General features: G+C 44.3%; 1 long non-coding RNA gene across 2 annotated transcripts in view; it reads right to left on the bottom strand.

The window, feature by feature from the left end:
- LOC120400127 overlaps positions 1-19,361 on the bottom strand; it is a 45,816-nt gene that overhangs the window by 9,552 nt on the left and 16,903 nt on the right. The window contains exons 3-4 of one of the 2 annotated variants that reach the window (XR_005595548.1): positions 16,225-16,330; positions 15,860-15,888 (exon numbers count right to left, since the gene is read on the bottom strand). This is a non-coding gene — a long non-coding RNA (uncharacterized LOC120400127). The remainder of the gene's footprint in view (positions 1-15,859; positions 15,889-16,224; positions 16,331-19,361) is intronic. The other variant, XR_005595547.1, reaches the window with a different exon arrangement.

The raw sequence follows: 19,361 nt of genomic DNA, 5'->3' as shown, positions 1-19,361 counted from the left end.
TAAAAAACAATGTTTGCTATTTGCAAAGGTACACTCACCAGAGGTCCCTTCCATGGCGTCATTGTCTGGGATAGTTGCTTGGGAGGGCTAGGAGGAGGGTAATTCCGTCAGGGTGAGAAAAAGCTCCTGGCTGCTGGGGCTCATGGAGTGCTGTGTGCTCTCTGCTAGGTCGTCCTCCTCTTCTTCATCTTCATATTCCCCGTCCGCAAAGTCCTCAGACATGGCAGAGATTACAACCCCCACCTCGGAATCCACGGTCAGGGGTGGGGTACTTGTGGCGCAGCCCCCTAAAATTGCATGCAGCTCAGCATAGAAGCAGCATGTTTTTCGACCTGCCCCGGACCTACCGTTTGCTTCTTTGGTTTTCTGGTAGGCTTGTCTGACCTCCTTAACTTTCACTCTGCACTGCACTGAGTCCCTGCTGTGGCCTTTATCCGTCATAGCCTTAGAAAGTCTTTCAAATACTTTTTCATTTCGTCTTTTGGAACGCAGTTCTGTTAGCACTGAATCCTCTCCCCATATAGCGATCAGATCCAGTACCTCCCGTGCAGTCCATGCTGGGGCTCTTTTTCGATTCTCAGGAGACTGCATTGTTACCTGTGCAGATGAGCTGTGCGTGGTCACCTGTGCTGATGAGCTCTCCACACTGGGGAAGCAGGAAATGAATTTCAAAAGTTCGTGGGGCTTTTCCTGTCTACCTGGCCAGTGCATCAGAGTTCAGAATGCAGTCCAGAGTGGTCACAGTGGTGCACTGTGGGATACCGCCCGGAGGCCAATACCGTCGATTTGCGGCCACACTAACCCTATTCCGATATGTTAATCCCGATATTAGCGCTACTCCTCTCGTCGGGGAGGAGTACAGAAACCGATTTAAAGAGCCATTACAATCAATATAAGGTGCCTCCTAGTGTGGACGGGTGTGGCATTAAATCGGTTTTACGCTCCTAAAACCGGTTTAAACGCCTAGTGTAGACCAGGCTTAAGTATTATCTAGATCAGCGGTTCTCAAACTTTATTTCATTGTGACCCCCTTCTGACAACAAAAATTACTACATGACCTCAGAAGTGGGGACCAAAGACTGAGCCCACCCAAGCCCCGCCACCCTACGCTCAGGGCGGCCAAAGCTGAAGCCCGAAGGGTTCTTCCTGGGATGGGGGGGCGGTAATATAAGCTTAGTCCTGAACAGTGGGGGTTCAGCTTTGGCTTCAGCCCTGGATGGTAGAGCTTGGGCTTGGGCTTCAGACTTGCTGGGGCCCAGGGCCAACACCAGCCTTGGTGACCCCATTAAAATGGGGTCCCAACCCATTTTGGGGTCCCAACCCACAGTTTGAGAACCCCTGATCTAGACCATCCCTGACAGGTGTTTGTCTAACCTGTGCTTAAAGTATCAGAGGGGTAGCCGTGTTAGTCTGGATCTGTAAAAGCAGCAAAGAGTCCTGTGGCACCTTATAGACTAATAGACGTATTGAAGCATGAGTTTTCGTGGGTGAATAAGGTGCCACAGGACTCTTTGCTGCCTGTGCTTAAAAACCTCCAATGATGGAGATTCCACAATCTGCCTAGATAATTTGTTCCAATGCTTAACTACCCTTATGTGACAGGGTGTGCATAGACCACACTGGGCCAGAAGGGATTAACCCCACACTATAGACGGAGGAAGTCCTGCCCCTCAGTTTGACTGTGAACAGTTATAACTACTCTGAGAATGGTTTTCCAACCAATTGTGTCCCCACCTTATAGTAGGTTCATCTAGACTATATTTCCCTAGTTTGTTTATGAGTAGGTCTGCCAAATAGATAATTTTGTCATCCATCAAAAATTATGTTTCTCAGTTACTCTCTCCTCTGTTGAGTCTATCTTTACCTTTTAGCTATTCTTCACATTCCTTTGTTTCTTTCCAGAAAACTTGTAACTTCTTCATTAACCTTTCCAGTTACTCTGGGTTTTTTTGTTTCTGTCTCCAGCGATGCTCCTCATAAAGAGGGAAATTAGTTCCTATGCAGAGTGCTGGATCAAGGCCTAGATACCACTGATGCCTTATTTTGAGAGTTCCAAGGGAACTTACGTAGTGCATAGGTGTTCTGCTGGCCCACTGCACAGAGGTTAGTTTACATATAATGAAGAGGGATGAAAGAATCTTTGACTCCCTGTCAATGTCTTATTATTTGTTTGTGGTCATGCCCAAGATATGCTAGCCAATTTTCAGACATTAAAGAAGGTCTGGTCACTAATCAATGCAGATCACAGTCTAAAGACAGACAAATGAAGACAGTTCAGAGAAAGGAAACAAACAAAAGGGAACTTCTGTTCACGAGATTCACAATAGGCTGCTGATGTAATATTATTTGGCATAGAGAGATTAATAAAGCTGAAACATTCTGTATTCTCAACCTAGAGTACAGGAATTTTAGAAAAGCTGTCTGTCATACAAACATACATAAAATATGTATACTTTATAGTCACTCTGTATTTTGTGTCCCACAATTTGTTTTATATTTTGCTTTGTAGTTTCTCTTTTTGACAACAATTAAATGCACATTTGTTTATTGTTGTTTTTTTCCCCCAAAAGGCAGTAAAACTTTATAACCATTCAGTTGCAAGCAGTTATTATATAAATTGAATATGGATCACAAATCAAAGTCAACAATGTGATGCATTTGCAAAAACAATGGTTAATGTTCTGGGGTGTATTAACATGTTTGTTGTCTGTAAGACATAGTGTCACACTCTACTCACCACTGGTAAGGCCTCAGCTGGTGTAGTGTGTCCAATTCTGGGCATCACACTTGAGGAAAGATGTGGAAAAATTGGAGTGACTCCAGAGGAGCAAGAAAAATTATATAAGGTTTAGAAAACATGACCTATCAGGAAAGGTTAAAAAAAACTGGGCATGTTTAGTCCTGAGAAAAAAAAGACAGAGGGGACCTGATAAGTCTTCAAATGTGTTAAGGGCTGTTGTAAAGAGGATGGGGATCAGTTCTCTGTGTCCTGTCCTGAAGGTAGGACAAGAAGTAATCTGCTTAGTCTGCAGCAACCCCACATGTCGGTTAGATATTAAGATATCTTTCTAACTCTAAGGGTAGTTAAGCACTGGAATAAACTTCCAAGGGAGGTTGGCAGAATCCCCATCGCTGGAGGTTTTTAAGAATAGATTAGACAAACATTAGTCAGGGATGGTCTAGGTACATGGTCCTGACTTAGCACAGGGAGTTGAATTTGATTAACTCTCAAGGTCCTTTCCAGACCTACATTTCTATGATTCTATGATACAGCCAGGACCTAACAGCCAGAACTGGGAGATGGGAGAAAAAAGGAACAAGTGAAAGAAGGGATCTTTAGAGTCAGTTATCACATTTATTATCCTTACAGTGATATCCAAGTACAAAACTAGAAATGGAGAGGACAGGAAAAAAAAAAGAGAGAAAAGAGCCAAGCACAGAGTATTGAAACACATTGAAAGGGTGGATAAGAGGAAAAAAGATGTAAAGCCTCCATCAATATAAAAAGCTATAACTATTCAAATCAGGAAAAGAAAGAGCTGAAGATGCCATCTTCTTTCTTGAGGCACTCAAGGAGTGCAAGTATCAGAGGGGTAGTCGTGTTAGTCTGGTTCTGTAAAAGCAGCAAAGAATCCTGTGGCACCTTATAGACTAACAGACGTTTTGCAGCATGAGCTTTCGTGGGTGAATACCCACTTTTTCGGATGCAAGTGGTGGAAATTTCCTGGGGCAGGTATATATAAGCAAGCAAGAAGCAAGCTAGAGATAACGAGGTTAGATCAATCAGGGAGGATGAGGCCCTGTTCTAGCAGTTGAAGTGTGAAAACCAAGGGAGGAGAAACTGGTTCTGTAATTGGCAAGCCATTCACAGTCTTTGTTTAGTCCTGAGCTGATGGTGTCAAATTTGCAGATGAACTGGAGCTGAGCAGTTTCTCTTTGAAGTCTGGTCCTAAAGTTTTTTTGCTGGAGGATGGCCACCTTAAGATCTGCTATTGTGTGGCCAGGGAGGTTGAAGTGTTCTCCTACAGGGTTTTGTATATTGCCATTCCTAATGTCTGATTTGTGTCCATTTATCCTTTTCCTTAGAGACTGTCCAGTTTGGCCGATGTACATAGCAGAGGGGCATTCCTGGCATATGATGGCATATATTACATTGGTGGAAGTGCAGGTGAATGAACCGGTGATGTTGTGGCTGATCTGGTTTGGTCCTGTGATGGTGTTGCTGGTGTAGATATGTGGGCAGAGTTGGCATCGAGGTTTGTTGCATGGATTGGTTCCTGAGCTAGAGTTACTATGGTGCGGTGTGCAGTTGCTGGTGAGAATATGCTTCAGGTTGGCAGGTTGTCTGTGAGCGAGGACTGGTCTGCCACCCAAGGCCTGTGAAAGTGTGGGATCATTGTCCAGGATGGGTTGTAGATCCCTGATGATGCGTTGTAGGGGTTTTAGCTGGGGACTGTATGTGATGGCCAGTGGAGTCCTGTTGGTTTCTTTCTTGGGTTTGTCTTCCAGTAGGAGGCTTCTGGGTACATGTCTGGCTCTGTTGATCTGTTTCCTTATTTCCTCGTGTGGGTACTGTAGTCTTGAGAATGCTTGGTGGAGATTTTCTAGGTGTTGGTCTCTGTCAAGGAGTGCAGATTGTTCAACAGAGTCAAAAGGTGCACTAAAGTCAAGCAGGATGCGAAGAAAGGATGAGGGATATCTGTCAGTTTTGAGAGATTTATCACTTATGGAAGTGCTGTCTCCTCTCTGGGACAGGGTGACTGAAAACATGCAAAGTGGCAAGATGATCAGTGTGGTGGGTATATGCATTCTTGGACTGATATGATGAATTACTGTCCTTTTTTCCATTCTTTAGACATGCACTGTGTCGCACTCTCATTGCTAATATGCAAATGAATCCATATGTATAAAACAATAACAATCAGAGCCTGGCATTTGCTGGCTATTACTGGCATGATATGGTACAAACAACATCCGAATACACTATTAAATCAAGATCCAGAAGTATAAAGCCTTTCCATCATTTTATTCTGTAAAAGCTCTATTTTATCTCCCCATTATCATTTTAGGTTTATAAACTTTATATTGGGCTCTGCAGGCTTATAATTCACTCTGAACACACAGACTGTACCTTAAATGCATTCTGTGCCTCCTAGTGGCTACAGAAGTTTTTTCGTCAAGAGAAATAAATCTGGGTAGGAGTTACAAAGCCACATTGAAGCCACTGAGGAAACACTATAGTTACCATCTTTAGATTGTATTAAGAATATATTTTCTTTTTATTGTCTGCCAATTCCAATCTGTTTTGGTTTCAATTTACTTTAATGGGCATTGGATTCGGCACATAATGAAGTAACATTATCAATTTATCAAAGACAAAATTGGCTAGGCTTTAAGGTTTATCACCATATTACATGCATCACAATGACAAACACTGTAAACTTGTGTTCTCATATTTGCATATATTTTCTGATAAAAAATAATTGACAGTGTATTTGCTTTCTATACTTTTTAATTTAATTACCAGCATAAATAATGTAGAGAAACGATTCCTAGTTACTTCTTTTTCACATAGGTGTATGTTTTCTTCCCAGCTGACAGGGATGGATTGACTTGCTAGCCAGATACAATATTAGCACACCTCTACACTGTGCAATGGAGATTTATAATAATAGGACTCATATCTTTTTTCGTGAATGTATTATTGTTGTTTCCATTGTAAGATTGAATTATCAGGGGTAACCATCTCAAATGTTTCAAGCTGATTTGGTTGGGCTTTGGGAAGAAGGCATCGTGAATGCAAATTTCTCTGAATGGCTAATACAGATCTATTTTTTCCTGTCATAGAATATGTGGATACATCATTTGGACCTGTTTTCAAATACTTTGAAATTATTTAATTTTGTTACAATTTTTTGGTAGAGCAAAGGTCCCTGCCATCTAGGGTGACCAGTTGTCTTGATTTTATATGGACAATCCCGATTTTTGGGTCTTTTTCTTATATAGGCTCCTATTACACCCCACCACCTGTCCCAATTTTTCACATTTGCTGTCTGGTCACCCTACTGCCATCCAATAAAAAGTCCTGAAAACTCTCTATTTTTCAGTTATCAATGACTACCACTGAGGCTCTGTATTGCAGCCATTTTCATAAATGAGTAGATTTTAGGGCCAGAAGGGATTGTTATGATTATGTAGTCTGACCTCCTACATAACTCAGCCATAGAACTTCACCCAGTAATTTCTGCTTTAAAGCCATAAATTCCATTTGAGCTAAAGCATATCCTTCAGAAAGAAATTCAGCTTTGATGTAAAGACTTTAATCAATGGAGAATCAATCATATCCTTAGGTCAATTGTTCCAATGTTTAATTAACCTAATTATTACAAAGTTATACCATATTTCTTGTCTGAATTTGTGGCTCTTCAGCTTCCAGTCATTGGATTTCATTATGCCTTTTTCTGCTAGTTGCTTTTCAGAAATTTCTTGTCCATGTAGGTATTTACAGACTGTGATCAAGTCACCTTTTAATCTTCTCTTGGATTATCTAAATAGATTGAGCTTCTTTAGTCTTTCACTATATGATATGTTTTCCAGATCTCTAATCATTCTTGTAGCTCTTTTCTGAATCCTTTCCACCACCATCCAACCCTGCATTCTTTTTGAAGTGGGATTCAGATTTGGACATAGTAATGATTACACTAATGCCTTTTACAAAGTTAATACCACCTCCATTGTCCTACTTGATATTCCCATGCTTATACATCCAAGGATTGTGCCCATCTTTTATCTACAACATGGCACTGGCAGCACATGTTCAATTGATTATCTACCATGATGCTTAAAGGCTTGTCCCCATGAACATTTAGTTCATCTCAAGTTGGGGTGGAAACTACCCCATGCTTGCCTGCCATGGACTAAGTGTCCATGTGGATCTGATGATGGTTATTAACATTAGTTAATCCACTTTGATTACTCCCATTTCAAAGGAAGACTACATTAAAGTGGATTAACAAACTATTAATGCTCATCAGAGTACACATAGATAGTTTGTAGCAGGCTAGTGCAGAGTAGATTCACTGCCCAGCTTGCCGCAAACTAAATGTTTGTGTAGACAAGCCTTTAGTCCTTTTCAGAATCACTGCTTCCTCAGGTACAATCCCCTATTTTATAAATGTGACCTACATTCTTTGTTCCTGGTTGTATGACCATGCATTTGGCTGTGTTGATTTGAAATGCATTTTGTTCAAATAAGCCTTACCACCACCATACCAGTCTTTACAACTGACCTGTCCTCAACATTAATTACCACTTCCACAATTTGCGATATCTATAAATTTTACCAGCAATGATTTTATATTTTCTTCCAATGATTGATAATTATAGTAATACCTAGATCTTATATAGCATTTTTCATCAAAGCACCTTACATATGAGGTCAATATCATAATCCCCATTTTGCAAATGGGAAAACTGATACGGAACAGTGTTGCGCAAAGAACAATTGTTTGAGGGACATCTCTGGATGATAGTTTCTCATTATCAGCTCACCAGTTTAAATATATGTAATATAAGCAACAATGATTTTGTCTACTGCTATTTTTTTTTAAAAAATCTGAATAGAATGTAGGACTAGGTCAAATGTCTTAGGCCTGGTCTACACTAGGAGTTTGTCTCGAATTTAGCAGCGTTAATTCGATTTAACCGTGCAACCGTTCACACCAGGAAGCTAATTAGTTCGACCTAGAGGGATCTTTAGTTCGAATTCGGTACTCCACCCCGACGAGGGGAGTAGCGCTAAATTCGACATGGCTATGTCGAGTTAGCCTATGTGTGGACGGAAATCGACCTTAGTAGCTCCGGGAGCTATCCCACAGTGCACCACTGTGTTGACGCTCTGGACAGCAGTCCGAGCTCAGATGTTCTGATCAGCCATACAGGAAAAGCCCCGGGAAAATTTGAATTCCTTTTCCTGTCTGGCCAGTTTGAATCTCAATTCCTGGTTGGACATCGGGGCGAGCTCAGCAGCACCGGCAACGATGCAGAGCTCTCCAGGAGAGGGGTCCATGCAATCTCAGAGTAGAAGGAGGGCCCCAGCATGGACTGACCGGGAAGTCTTGGATCTGATCGCTGTGTGGGGCGATGAGTCTGTGCTTTCGGAGCTGCACTCCAAAAAACAGAATGCAAAGACCTACGAGAAGGTCTCCAAAGCCATGGCACTCAGAGGATACAGCCGGGATGCAATGCAATGCCGCGTGAAAAATCAAGGACCTGAGACAAGGCTATCAAAAAATCAAAGCGGCAAACGGACGCGCCGGAGCCCAGCCCCAGACATGCCGCTTCTACGAGGCACTGCATTCCATTCTCGGTGGCTCTGCCACCACTGCCCCACCAGTGACCGTGGACTCTGAGGATGGGATAGTGTCGACGGGCAGTTCCTCGGCGATGTTCACGGATGGGAAAGATGAGGAAGGGTTTGTGGAGGACGAGGCAGGCGACAGCGCTTACAATACTGCTTTCCCCGACAGCCAGGATCTCTTCATCACCCTCACGGAGATCCCCTACCAACCCTCCCCGGCTGTTAACCCGGACTCTGAATCAGGGGAAGGATCAGTCGGTAAGTGCTATAAACATGTAAACATTTATTTTTTAAAAAACAGGAATAAAAACTATATGAAAAGAAGGTCAATGTTTATGGGGATCGAACAGAAATCCTCTTGGGACAGTTCCACGAAGCTCTCATAGAGGTACTCGAAAAGCCTCCGCAGGAGGTTCCTGGGGAGAGGTGCCTTATTGGGTGCTCCGTGGAAGCACACTCTTCTGCGCCAGGCTATCCTCACGTACAGTGGGAGCATTGCCTCGATGAGCATGGCAGCATAAGGCCCTGGTCTGTGCAGGGTTTCATGCAGCATGTGCTCTCTGTCTCTCTTAGTGACCCGCCTCAGGGTGATCTCGCTCGGCGACTGCTGCATCTAATTAGGGGAATTAGTGTAATGTTACTATTGGGAATGCTTCACTTTTCCTTTGCATAACAATAAGCGTCGTTTAACAGCCACGTGGTGGAGGCTGCAGAGGGGAAGCATACAGGGATCTTTCCCGGGGACAGCCGCGAGGGGGTGGAACAGAGTCAGAGTTTATGCTTTCCAGATTGCCTGCAGCAGGAGGGCACTGCTATACATTAACTTTTAAGCAGCCTAAACTTTACGGCTTACCAGGCCTGGCTACTACACGGATTCTGCTGTCCTGCCCCGCTTGTCTGATCTCCAGTGCAAGACCCCAGGCAATGAAAGCGAATGCCGAAAATTCGAACTTGTCCTGAGAGCGCATGAGATAGGTGCTGTGTATGGTCTTGTTCACAGAGACAGACTAGACTGTGTTCAGTGTTCGCAAACATGTATCTTTGCAAGGAAATCACTTCCTTTTTCCCATCACACAGCTGCGGCTGTTTCCCGACCTGCCCCGGCATCCCCCTCACAAAGGCTGGCGCAGATTAGGCGGCGAAAGAAAAAGACTCGGGACGAGATGTTCGCTGAACTGATGGCCTGCTCCAGAGCCGAGGCGGCCCAGCAGAGCCAGTGGTGGGAGACCCTCTCTCAGCAGCAGCGCTCACACAGCGAACGGGAGGACAGGTGGCGGCAGGAAGACCAGCAGGCGACTCAAACGCTGCTTGGCCTAATGAGGGTGCAAACGGGCACGCTCTGGCGCCTTGTGGATGTTCTGCAGGACCGCAGGCAGGAGGAGAGAGCCCCCCTGCACTGTATCTGCAACCGCCCTCCCCCGCCACAAAGTCCTGTTCCCCCCTCACCCAAAATAACAAGGAGGGGCGCTAGGGGCCGTGAAAACTGTCACTCCACCCCAGCAGAGCGCTCATGTACCAAACAGCTCTCATTCCCTAAAGTATGAGAATTGCTTCCCTTCCTGGCTCACCCAATCCCAAATCCCAGTTTCATCCCCCAACTGTGTAGTTGAGTATTAAAAATAGTTTGCTGTTAATTACTGTTTCCGTCATGTTTCTTTGCAGAAGACTTTGTGTGAAGGGGGGGGAGGGGTTTGTTAATTGCATAGGACAGCCACCATTACCAGAGTACAGACATCGGGGCAGGATCAACAGCAGGTCACACACAGAGTGCAGTCACTAGGCACCTGGGTCACTCTGGGAGGTGTCTGCTGCCCCAGGGTCCGAGCGCCTGGCATCCACAAATGGCAAGGAAGGCTGCCCTTACCATGCCCTTCCACCCTAGCCATGAGCCTCTCCGATGCCCTGAGCCCCAGCCAGAGCCATCATCCCCCTACACCTACTCACCCTTCCCACACACCCCTCACCCCTTCCTGCAAACCCACCCCTTCCTGCACACCCTCCTGTAACCGTCCTCCCCCCAGAGACCGCTGTAGGAGCAGGAGCCTGTCATTCCTCGAGTGTAGAAGCGGTCTGTACATCACTGCACACCGTACCCACCACAGTCTGCATCCCTGTTTGAACCCTTTAACGCGAATTCGTTAGTAAAGAAAACTTTGTTAATTAACAATGTTCCAATAACTTTATTTTTAAACGTCTGTTGGAAGGGGGAAAACCTGGTGAACGGGGTATGTAACCGCTGAAAAAAGTTAATAGTAACTGAAACAGGGGCAGGTTCAGCTTCTCTGTAAAGAGACTGAACAGTCAGAGGTTACCCTGCTCTCTGAGGAACCTAGCTTTCAAAGCCTCCCGGATGCACAGGGCTTCCCGCTGGGCTCTTCTAATCGCACGGGTGTCTGGCTGAGCGTAATCAGCAGCCAGGCGATTTGCCTCAACCTCCCATCCCGCCATAAAGGTCTCCCCCTTGCTCTCACAGAGATTGTGGAGCACACAGCAAGCTGCAATAACAATGGGGATATTGGTTTCGCTGAGATCCGAGCGAGTCAGTAAGCTCCTCCATCTCCCCTTGAGACGTCCGAAAGCACACTCCACCACCATTCTGCACTTGCTCAGCCGGTAGTTGAAGAGCTCCTTGTCACTGTCCAGGGCGCCTGTATAGGGCTTCAAGAGCCAGGGCATTAGCGGGTAGGCTGGGACCCCGAGGATCACTGTAGGCATCTCCACATCCCCAACAGTTATTTTGTGGTCCGGGAAGAAACTACCTTCCTGCAGGCATCTAAACAGACCAGAGTTCCTGAAACACGCGCGTCATGAACCTTGCCCGGCCACCCGACGTAGATGTTGGTAAAACATCCCCTATGGTCCACCAGTGCTTGCAGCACCATTGAAAAGTAGCCCTTTCGGTTAATATGCTGGCTGGCCTGGTGGGCCAGTCCCAGGATAGGGATGTGAGTCCCATCTATAGCTCCACCGCAGTTTGGGAATCCCATTGCGGCAAAGCCATCTATGACGACCTGGACGTTTCCCAGGGTCACTACCTTTGAGAGCAGTAGCTCAACAATTGTGGGCTTGCATCACATCACAGCCACGGTAGATTTGCCCATGCCAAAGTGGTTCGCTACTGACCGGTAGCTGTCTGGCGTGGCAAGTTTCCAGAGGGCTATGGCCACTCGCTTCTGCACAGTCAGGGCTGCTCGCATCCGGGTGTCCTGGCGCTTCAGGGCAGGGGACAGCAAGTCACAGAGTTCAAGGAAAGTGCCCTTACGCATCCTGAAGTTTCTCAGCCACTGTGATTCACTGTGATCCACTATGCGGTCCCACCAGTCCGTGCTTGTTTCCCGGGCCCAGAATTGCCGTTCCAGAGCATGAACGTTACCCATTGCCACCATGATCTCCGCAGCGTGGGATCCCATGCTTTGTGAGAGGTCTGTGCCACTCTGACACTTCATGTCCTCACCGTGCTGCCGGAGCCTCCTCGCCTGATTTCTCAGCAGCTGACTGTGGAAGAGGTGGACGATAAGGTGCGAGGAGTTGACAACGGCCATAAGTGCAGCGATGATCGCAGCGGGCTCCATGCTCGCAGTGCTGTGGCGTCCGCGCTGTCACTGACCAGAAAAGTGCGCTAACAGATTTCCCGCCGGCGCTTTCAGGGAGGGAGGGCGGGAGTGACGGTTGAATGACGACAGTTACCCAAAACCACCCTCGACACATTTTTCCCCCAGCAGGCATTGGGGGCTCTACCCAGCATTCCAATGGGAAGCGGGGACTGCGGGAACTGTGGGATAGCTGCCCAGAATGCACCGCTTCCAGTGTCGACGCTTGCCCCGTTAGTGTGGACTCACAAAGTCAAATTAGTGTCCTTAGTGTGGATACACAAATTCGACTTCATAAGGTCGAATCCACAAATTCGACCTAAGTTAAATCAAACTACTCTTGTAGTGTAGACATACCCTTAGTGTTGGAAATCTCACTATATTATGTGAATGCAAACTTGTAATCTCATCAAAAAGTGTATGAAGTTTGACAAGACATATTTTTCATAAAACTATGTTAATTGGCATTAATTATATCTCAAACATTTGATTTTTTACTGATTATGTCCCATAATGCCCTTTCCATGATTTTTTCCCAAGATCAATGTTGGGCCAACTGACCTATAGTTTCCCAGGTTGGCCTAGGAAGACTTGTTTTACAATCCTCTGAAACTTCCCCATTGCAATAGGATTTGTTAAGTTACCATTAGTGGTTGAGAATGCCCCAATTCTTTTAATACTTTTGAATGCAAGTTATCTGGACCTTCTGATTTAAAAATGTTTAACTTTTAGATGCTGTTAAACATCCTCCTCGGTTATTAATAGACTATAAAGTATTTCATTATCACATCATCATCTCCCAGGTGGGGGAATTCTCTGGGCATTGTTTGTGCATGTGGGAAGGCTGTTCAGAATACCCACAACTCAATGCCAGAGGGAAAAAAAAAATCACTCTATGATAACACTGGGAGTTTAGGGCCATTAGCAACTCAGAGTACTGGGCCCTAAAATATCACCATAATCAGTTGCTGGGATCTCTGACCTGAGGCACTTCTTCCACAACACTTTAAATTCATCTGAGAGATAACTGGTAATGGGTAAACATCCAAACATTGGGAGTTTGAACTTTCAGATATTTATCAGAATGCTTCCCCTCTGCAGCCTCCACCACGTGGCTGTTAAACGACGCTTATTGTTATGCAAAGGAAAAGTGAAGCATTCCCAATAGTAACATTACACTAATTCCCCTAATTAGATGCAGCAGTCGCCGAGCGAGATCACCCTGAGGCGGGTCACTAAGAGAGACAGAGAGCACATGCTGCGTGAAACCCTGCACAGACCAGGGCCTTATGCTGCCATGCTCATCGAGGCAATGCTCCCACTGTACGTGAGGATAGCCTGGCGCAGAAGAGTGTGCTTCCACGGAGCACCCAATAAGGCACCTCTCCCCAGGAACCTCCTGCGGAGGCTTTTCGAGTGGTGATATTTTAGGGCCCATAATCAGTTGCTGGGATCTCTGACCTGAGGCACTTCTTCCACAACACTTTAAATTCATCTGAGAGATAACTGGTAATGGGTAAACATCCAAACATTGGGAGTTTGAACTTTCAGATATTTATCAGAATGCTTCCCCTCTGCAGCCTCCACCACATGGCTGTTAGATGTTAAACATCCTCCTCGGTGATATTTTAGGGCCCATAATCAGTTGCTGGGATCTCTGACCTGAGGCACTTCTTCCACAACACTTTAAATTCATCTGAGAGATAACTGGTAATGGGTAAACATCCAAACATTGGGAGTTTGAACTTTCAGATATTTATCAGAATGCTTCCCCTCTGCAGCCTCCACCACGTGGCTGTTAGATGTTAAACATCCTCCTCGGTTATTAATAGACTATAAAGTATTTCATTATCACATCATCATCTCCCAGGTGGGGGAATTCTCTGGGCATTGTTTGTGCATGTGGGAAGGCTGTTCAGAATACCCACAACTCAATGCCAGAGGGAAAAAAAAAATCACTCTATGATAACACTGGGAGTTTAGGGCCATTAGCAACTCAGAGTACTGGGCCCTAAAATATCACCATAATCAGTTGCTGGGATCTCTGACCTGAGGCACTTCTTCCACAACACTTTAAATTCATCTGAGAGATAACTGGTAATGGGTAAACATCCAAACATTGGGAGTTTGAACTTTCAGATATTTATCAGAAAAGACCCTGATTTTGGTTATAAGTTGAGATAAATAGAACCTCCACAAGCCTACACACCTAAGCCAAAAATGCATGAAAATGCTTTTTACAACATTTCTGAGGCTTATACTTCAGATCCTTGACCAAAAATATGAAATATCAGAGCCTAAGAAAGATTGATTTTAAATTGGTTATCAAAATGGCAAGAAGATTCTGAAGGATAAGGGAATGAATTGTGTGGGGAGGGTTTCTGAAGCAATTCATTTATCTCTAGCTGGAATACACTGGATATTTAACTAGTGTCCTTGCATAACAGTGCATAAAACTATGGGACTACCAGGCTGGAAGCTATCTCTGATTTTAATGTAAACACTTATGAACTTGCACCAGTTATTTTCCCTGATTACACACCACAAGCTGGTTGATTGGGAACATAGTATAGTCAGGGGCGCCTCTAGCAATTTCGCCTCCCCAAGCACGGCGGCACGCTGCGGGGGGGCGCTCTGGCGGTCGCTGGTCCCACGGCTCCCGTGGACCTCCTGCAGACGTGCCTGCGGAGAGTCCGCTGGTCCCGCGGCTCCGGTGGAGCATCCACAGGCACGCCTGCGGGAGGTCCACCGGAGCCGCGGGACCAGCGGACCCTCTGCAGGCACGCCTGCAGGAGGTCCACCGGAGCCGCCTGCCACCTTCCTGGCGACAGGCAGAGCGCCCCCCGCGGCATGCCACCCCAAGCACGCGCTTGGCGCGCTGGGGTCTGGAGCCGGCCCTGAGTATAGTCATATGCTGCCAGTAACTACTAACATTCTCATTCTGATAAAAACTAGAGAGCCAGATTCTCTGCTGTTGTTAACCAATTTAGCTCCTTTGACTTCAAAGGAGCTGGTCATTTACACCACCAGACAATTTGGCCCATAATGGCACAATTATCATTCTGTAATTGCAGTCTTGCAAGGCTGTCATTACCTCCTGAATGTTTCTGAATTCCAATTGTCTTTGTTGGGAAATGAAGCACCTTGACAAGTCAGGCTCTAAAACTTGGAAATAGTCCAGTTGTGTGGTCACTCACTGCAGGTTTAAGATTTTAATCCTTTCAAATTTCTTGGATAATGTTGCAACATGTCATTTTGGTTTAAATACAGCAATTTACTGGCTAAAGCCAAGACTGTTTCATTGGTGCATCACTTGTCTTTTTAATTGAATTTTTTTTTTTACTAATTTAGCAATTTGCAGCTTCTTCATCTAACTCTGGTGGTGCTAGTTCTTGGTCACACCTATTTTGCTATCATTGACCATTAAAATTATTACATCGTCAGCAGTGGAGACACCTTCCAGTGCTGAGGGATGCAGGGGTGGAAGAGGCCTCAACTGGGAGCAGCCAAGGAAGTGTTCCACATGATCCCTCTCTTTCTCTTTCACTCTCACCTCAGCATGTGAAAATTGATGCTTCTCTCTTCCCCCAACTACCCTCTTACACATCCTTCTTTGTGCTCAGGACCTGGGGGTAGGTCATCTGCTGTTTCTGAGGCCTCAGCTCTGGGACTTGTCCTACCCACTGCTGCTGCCACTGGGCAGTGGGGGTGTCAAGGCTGATTCCCCACTCAGAAGGTGGGGGCCCACAAGTATTTTAAAAAGTAATACTGGCCACTCGAGGCTTGTATTAAACTTCCAAGGTTACAGTTTCTCTCTGATCTTGGCTTGGTAAACGCTGCCGCCACCCAAATGCAAAACCCCTTTTGGAACCTAGGAAGATACACTTGGGAATTCCTTCCTGTGGGGTACCTTCAATTCCTTTCCCCTCCAGGGAAGAGCTGAGAAAGAAAAGAAAGGAAATTAGCTGTTGTCACCAACTAAACAAACAACATATGCACAAATCTCTTAGGATCCAAAAATCCAATCCTGTTCTTAAAAAAAGGAAACATTAAAAACAAAAGAAAGAAAATACATCTGAAATGTAGGCTTTTGCTAAATTTTAAAAAGAGCAATTCCAAAAATGAAGCACCTAAAATAGCTGTCTTGGGGGTTCAGCTTAAAGATTACAAGCAAACAAAAGCATCTGGGGATAGCACAGAATAGACCATTAGCCATAAAAAAATAAACAGAAATAATCCTAATCGCATCTTTCTAAACATTCCTGATGTACTTACACATTTGGGGGTTCCAAATAAGTAAATCTAGGTATGAGCTGATGATTTATGATCATAACTGGCTTAAAGCTTCTCACAGCATAACTGCTCCCTGTTCCCCTCTTTCCTGGAGGAAAAAAAGACAAGCAAAGAAAAAGGGAAAGTTTTTTTTCCCCCATTTTAAAAAGTTTTAGCCTTCCCATTGGCTCTTTTAGTCAAAGGCCACTCCCTTTCCTTTACCTGGGGGACTTTGTTAAACCTTGACAGGTAAATCAAGCAGCAAACAGCCATCAAGATGGACTTTATAGCTAACTGGCTGGCTGGGTGTCCATAAAAGGGAGCTACCCCTCCTCCCTCCTGCCACTGCATCTTCATTTATCACAGAGAGTGATTTTGAGACTGGCTGAATGACTCCCATTAGGGGAGGGTGACTGGCTCCTGTATGGCTGTTGTGGAGTGTGAGGGGTGATGATACAATTTGCTGCCTATGTGAGGTAACCATTGTGGGGTCTCTATTTCCCACCCTTACTTTAATTAGGGGGATCTTTGTTGAACCTGGGGGGGATGGGCTGATTGCCAGTTTGGGGTTCTAGATGGCATTTTTTTCCATATGATAAAGTCAGCAAACTGCTGTGTGGATTTTTCACCTTCCATACATCATGCAAGAAGTTCAGTTTAGGGAAGTTAATTAGGATTGTCACAAATTTGGCAGGTTCCAATGAGGTTGCAGGATTAGAAAGGATCTGACTGAGGTCTCTGTAACTCAGTGGCCTACATGTACATTGTTTCTGAACACAGCATGGCAGAGTGAGGGGATTTGCCTCTATGTCTGTGTGGCTTGTGGCACCCATCTACTTTTCTCTCCTAGCACTGATGCAGAGAAGGGAAATGGCCTGCTTGGTTGTGTGGTGTGGTTTCTCCATAATAGATAATAGTTTGAAATAAAGTTGTATCCTTTTCATGTAGCCATATGGTGGTATGTATCTCATTTTTTTCCACATGCACATTCATTCAATTGAAGTCACATGATTATTAAGATATCTCCTTGACATTCAGAGGCACAATGGGTGCTTGTTACCACATTGTACCATAACTGGAACACTCAGCAGCAATCAGGTTGTAAATGACTTCTTGGTTGCAGGGCATCAATTACATATATGGAAATAATACTTTCCATCTTCAGGATAGATAGAATATCTGAATGTTATGGGATGCACTATACTCCTTTTCTTTTCTTCTCTTTTTTTGTCTTGTCCTACTGCAGATGGGTAAACCGTACCTTGGAACAATGAATTAACAATTCTGGAAACATCTCTATCAGAAGATGCTGTTTCTGAAATGTCTGATTCAGCACTGTGGATTTTCGAATGTCAGGATGAATATTTCATAAAACCCTGTTGCTGGCAACATGGTTACATTGGGGAAAAAGACGAATTCAGCACAATGTTAAACAGTTTTCTTTGTTGCTTGTGAACCTTGCATCACTATTCAAGAAGAGAGAGCACACTGAGCAGAGTCGATGGTATCGAGGGTGCTCAGAAATTTACAGGGTTAATTTTAATTTCTGCTCTGCTAATATATATTTATCAATAAAGAAAAAGGATGGACATACAATTAATACCAATCCACATGGTTTCAGGGGACAATAGATCTCAATTAACTTAATATTGTCATTTGACAATACAATACAGTACAAGTCTGGTTGTCTACATGGGAAAGTAAATATTGGATAAACTAAGCTTGGAATTTAAACCAATATAGTTATACTGGTATAACTACTCCTTTTGGACAATCCTTTTTTCCATTTAGCTTATGTCACTTTGGAAGGGGTTTTAGCTAAAGTGTAAAAAGTCTCTTATTCAGGAACTAGGGGGTCCACACAGGGAGTTATACCAGTATATCTATATTGGTTTAATTAATATCAGCCTAACTATACTGGTAGAACATGTAAAACTTTCCTGTATGCACAAGCCCTTTAACAGATGCTTAGCTCATGGTCTGAGTGATTCTCAAGAAGGAGAAGTTGGTCACAGCCTTGCTGCAGATTGCAGTCAGCTAATGAAAAAGCTTACAGAGCCAATTGGACTTACCATTTGATTGTAGCAGGCAGCAGGTTTAAAAAGAAACACAAGGAAGTTCTTCTTCACACAACACACACTCACTCAGTCTGTGGAACTTGTTGTTATAGGATGTTGTGAAGGCCAAAAGCATAGCTGGGTTCAAAAAAGAATTAGGTAAGTTCATGAAGTATAGGTCCACCAATGGCTATTATCCAAGATGGTCAGGGATGCAGTACTATGCTCCAGACTTCCCTAAACCTGCAACTGCCAGAAGCTGGAACTGTACGAAACAGGATGGATCACTCAAAATTGCCATGTTCTGTTCATTCCTTCTGAAGTGGCTGGCACTGTTCACTGTCAGAAGACAGGATACTGGGCTAGATGGACCACTGGTCTGACCCATCAGGGCCATTCTGAAGTTCTTATGCCTGCCAGACAGAACAACAACTATGTGTCTATGTGTCTTTTGAACAAAAATGCCTTATTTGTAAAGTAGCCACTGTTGAATAGCTTGCACTTTCTGATACAGGTACAGAGCTTGCTTTAAGGATAAATTTCCTCTATGGTAAATTATAAATGCACATTTTCTGAACAATTTGGCACCAGAGACAGCTACTGTTAATGTATTTTCATGAAGCAATTATCAATACTTAGTACAGAGTATTATCTAAAATTCCTTTGTTTACTCATAACTTAAATGTGATGATCTCTGCCCTAATCAGCTCCCCAGGAATCTCCTCTCCTTAGGAAATGAAATCTTCTCTTATACAAGTCAGCTCAATATTTCTCTTTCCTGAACACAGAAAAAAACAACATAGTAACAGCTGTTTTCCAGTATGTATCAAGCTGATTTTCTAATGTGAACTTGAACTTATGACTAAGAACCCTGGTCAACAGAAGATTAAAAGTAGGAAGTCCTATACTTTCTCCCTAATGAAAGCCACCTATCCATTTCCAATCTCCATAATTACATGCAAATTGTGCAATTTTCAACTGTTTGTAGAATCTGTTCCTATAATTAAATGCACCACAACAATGTTTTTAAGAACTCACAGACATCACTATGAATCATATGCATCCTGCAGAGCCCCATCCGCA

Source organism: Mauremys reevesii, linkage group 3 (genome assembly GCF_016161935.1).
Source record: "Mauremys reevesii isolate NIE-2019 linkage group 3, ASM1616193v1, whole genome shotgun sequence".
Lineage (NCBI taxonomy): Eukaryota > Metazoa > Chordata > Testudines > Geoemydidae > Mauremys > Mauremys reevesii.
Note: the sequence above shows the minus strand (reverse complement) of the source record. Positions and strands in the feature narration are given on the sequence as shown.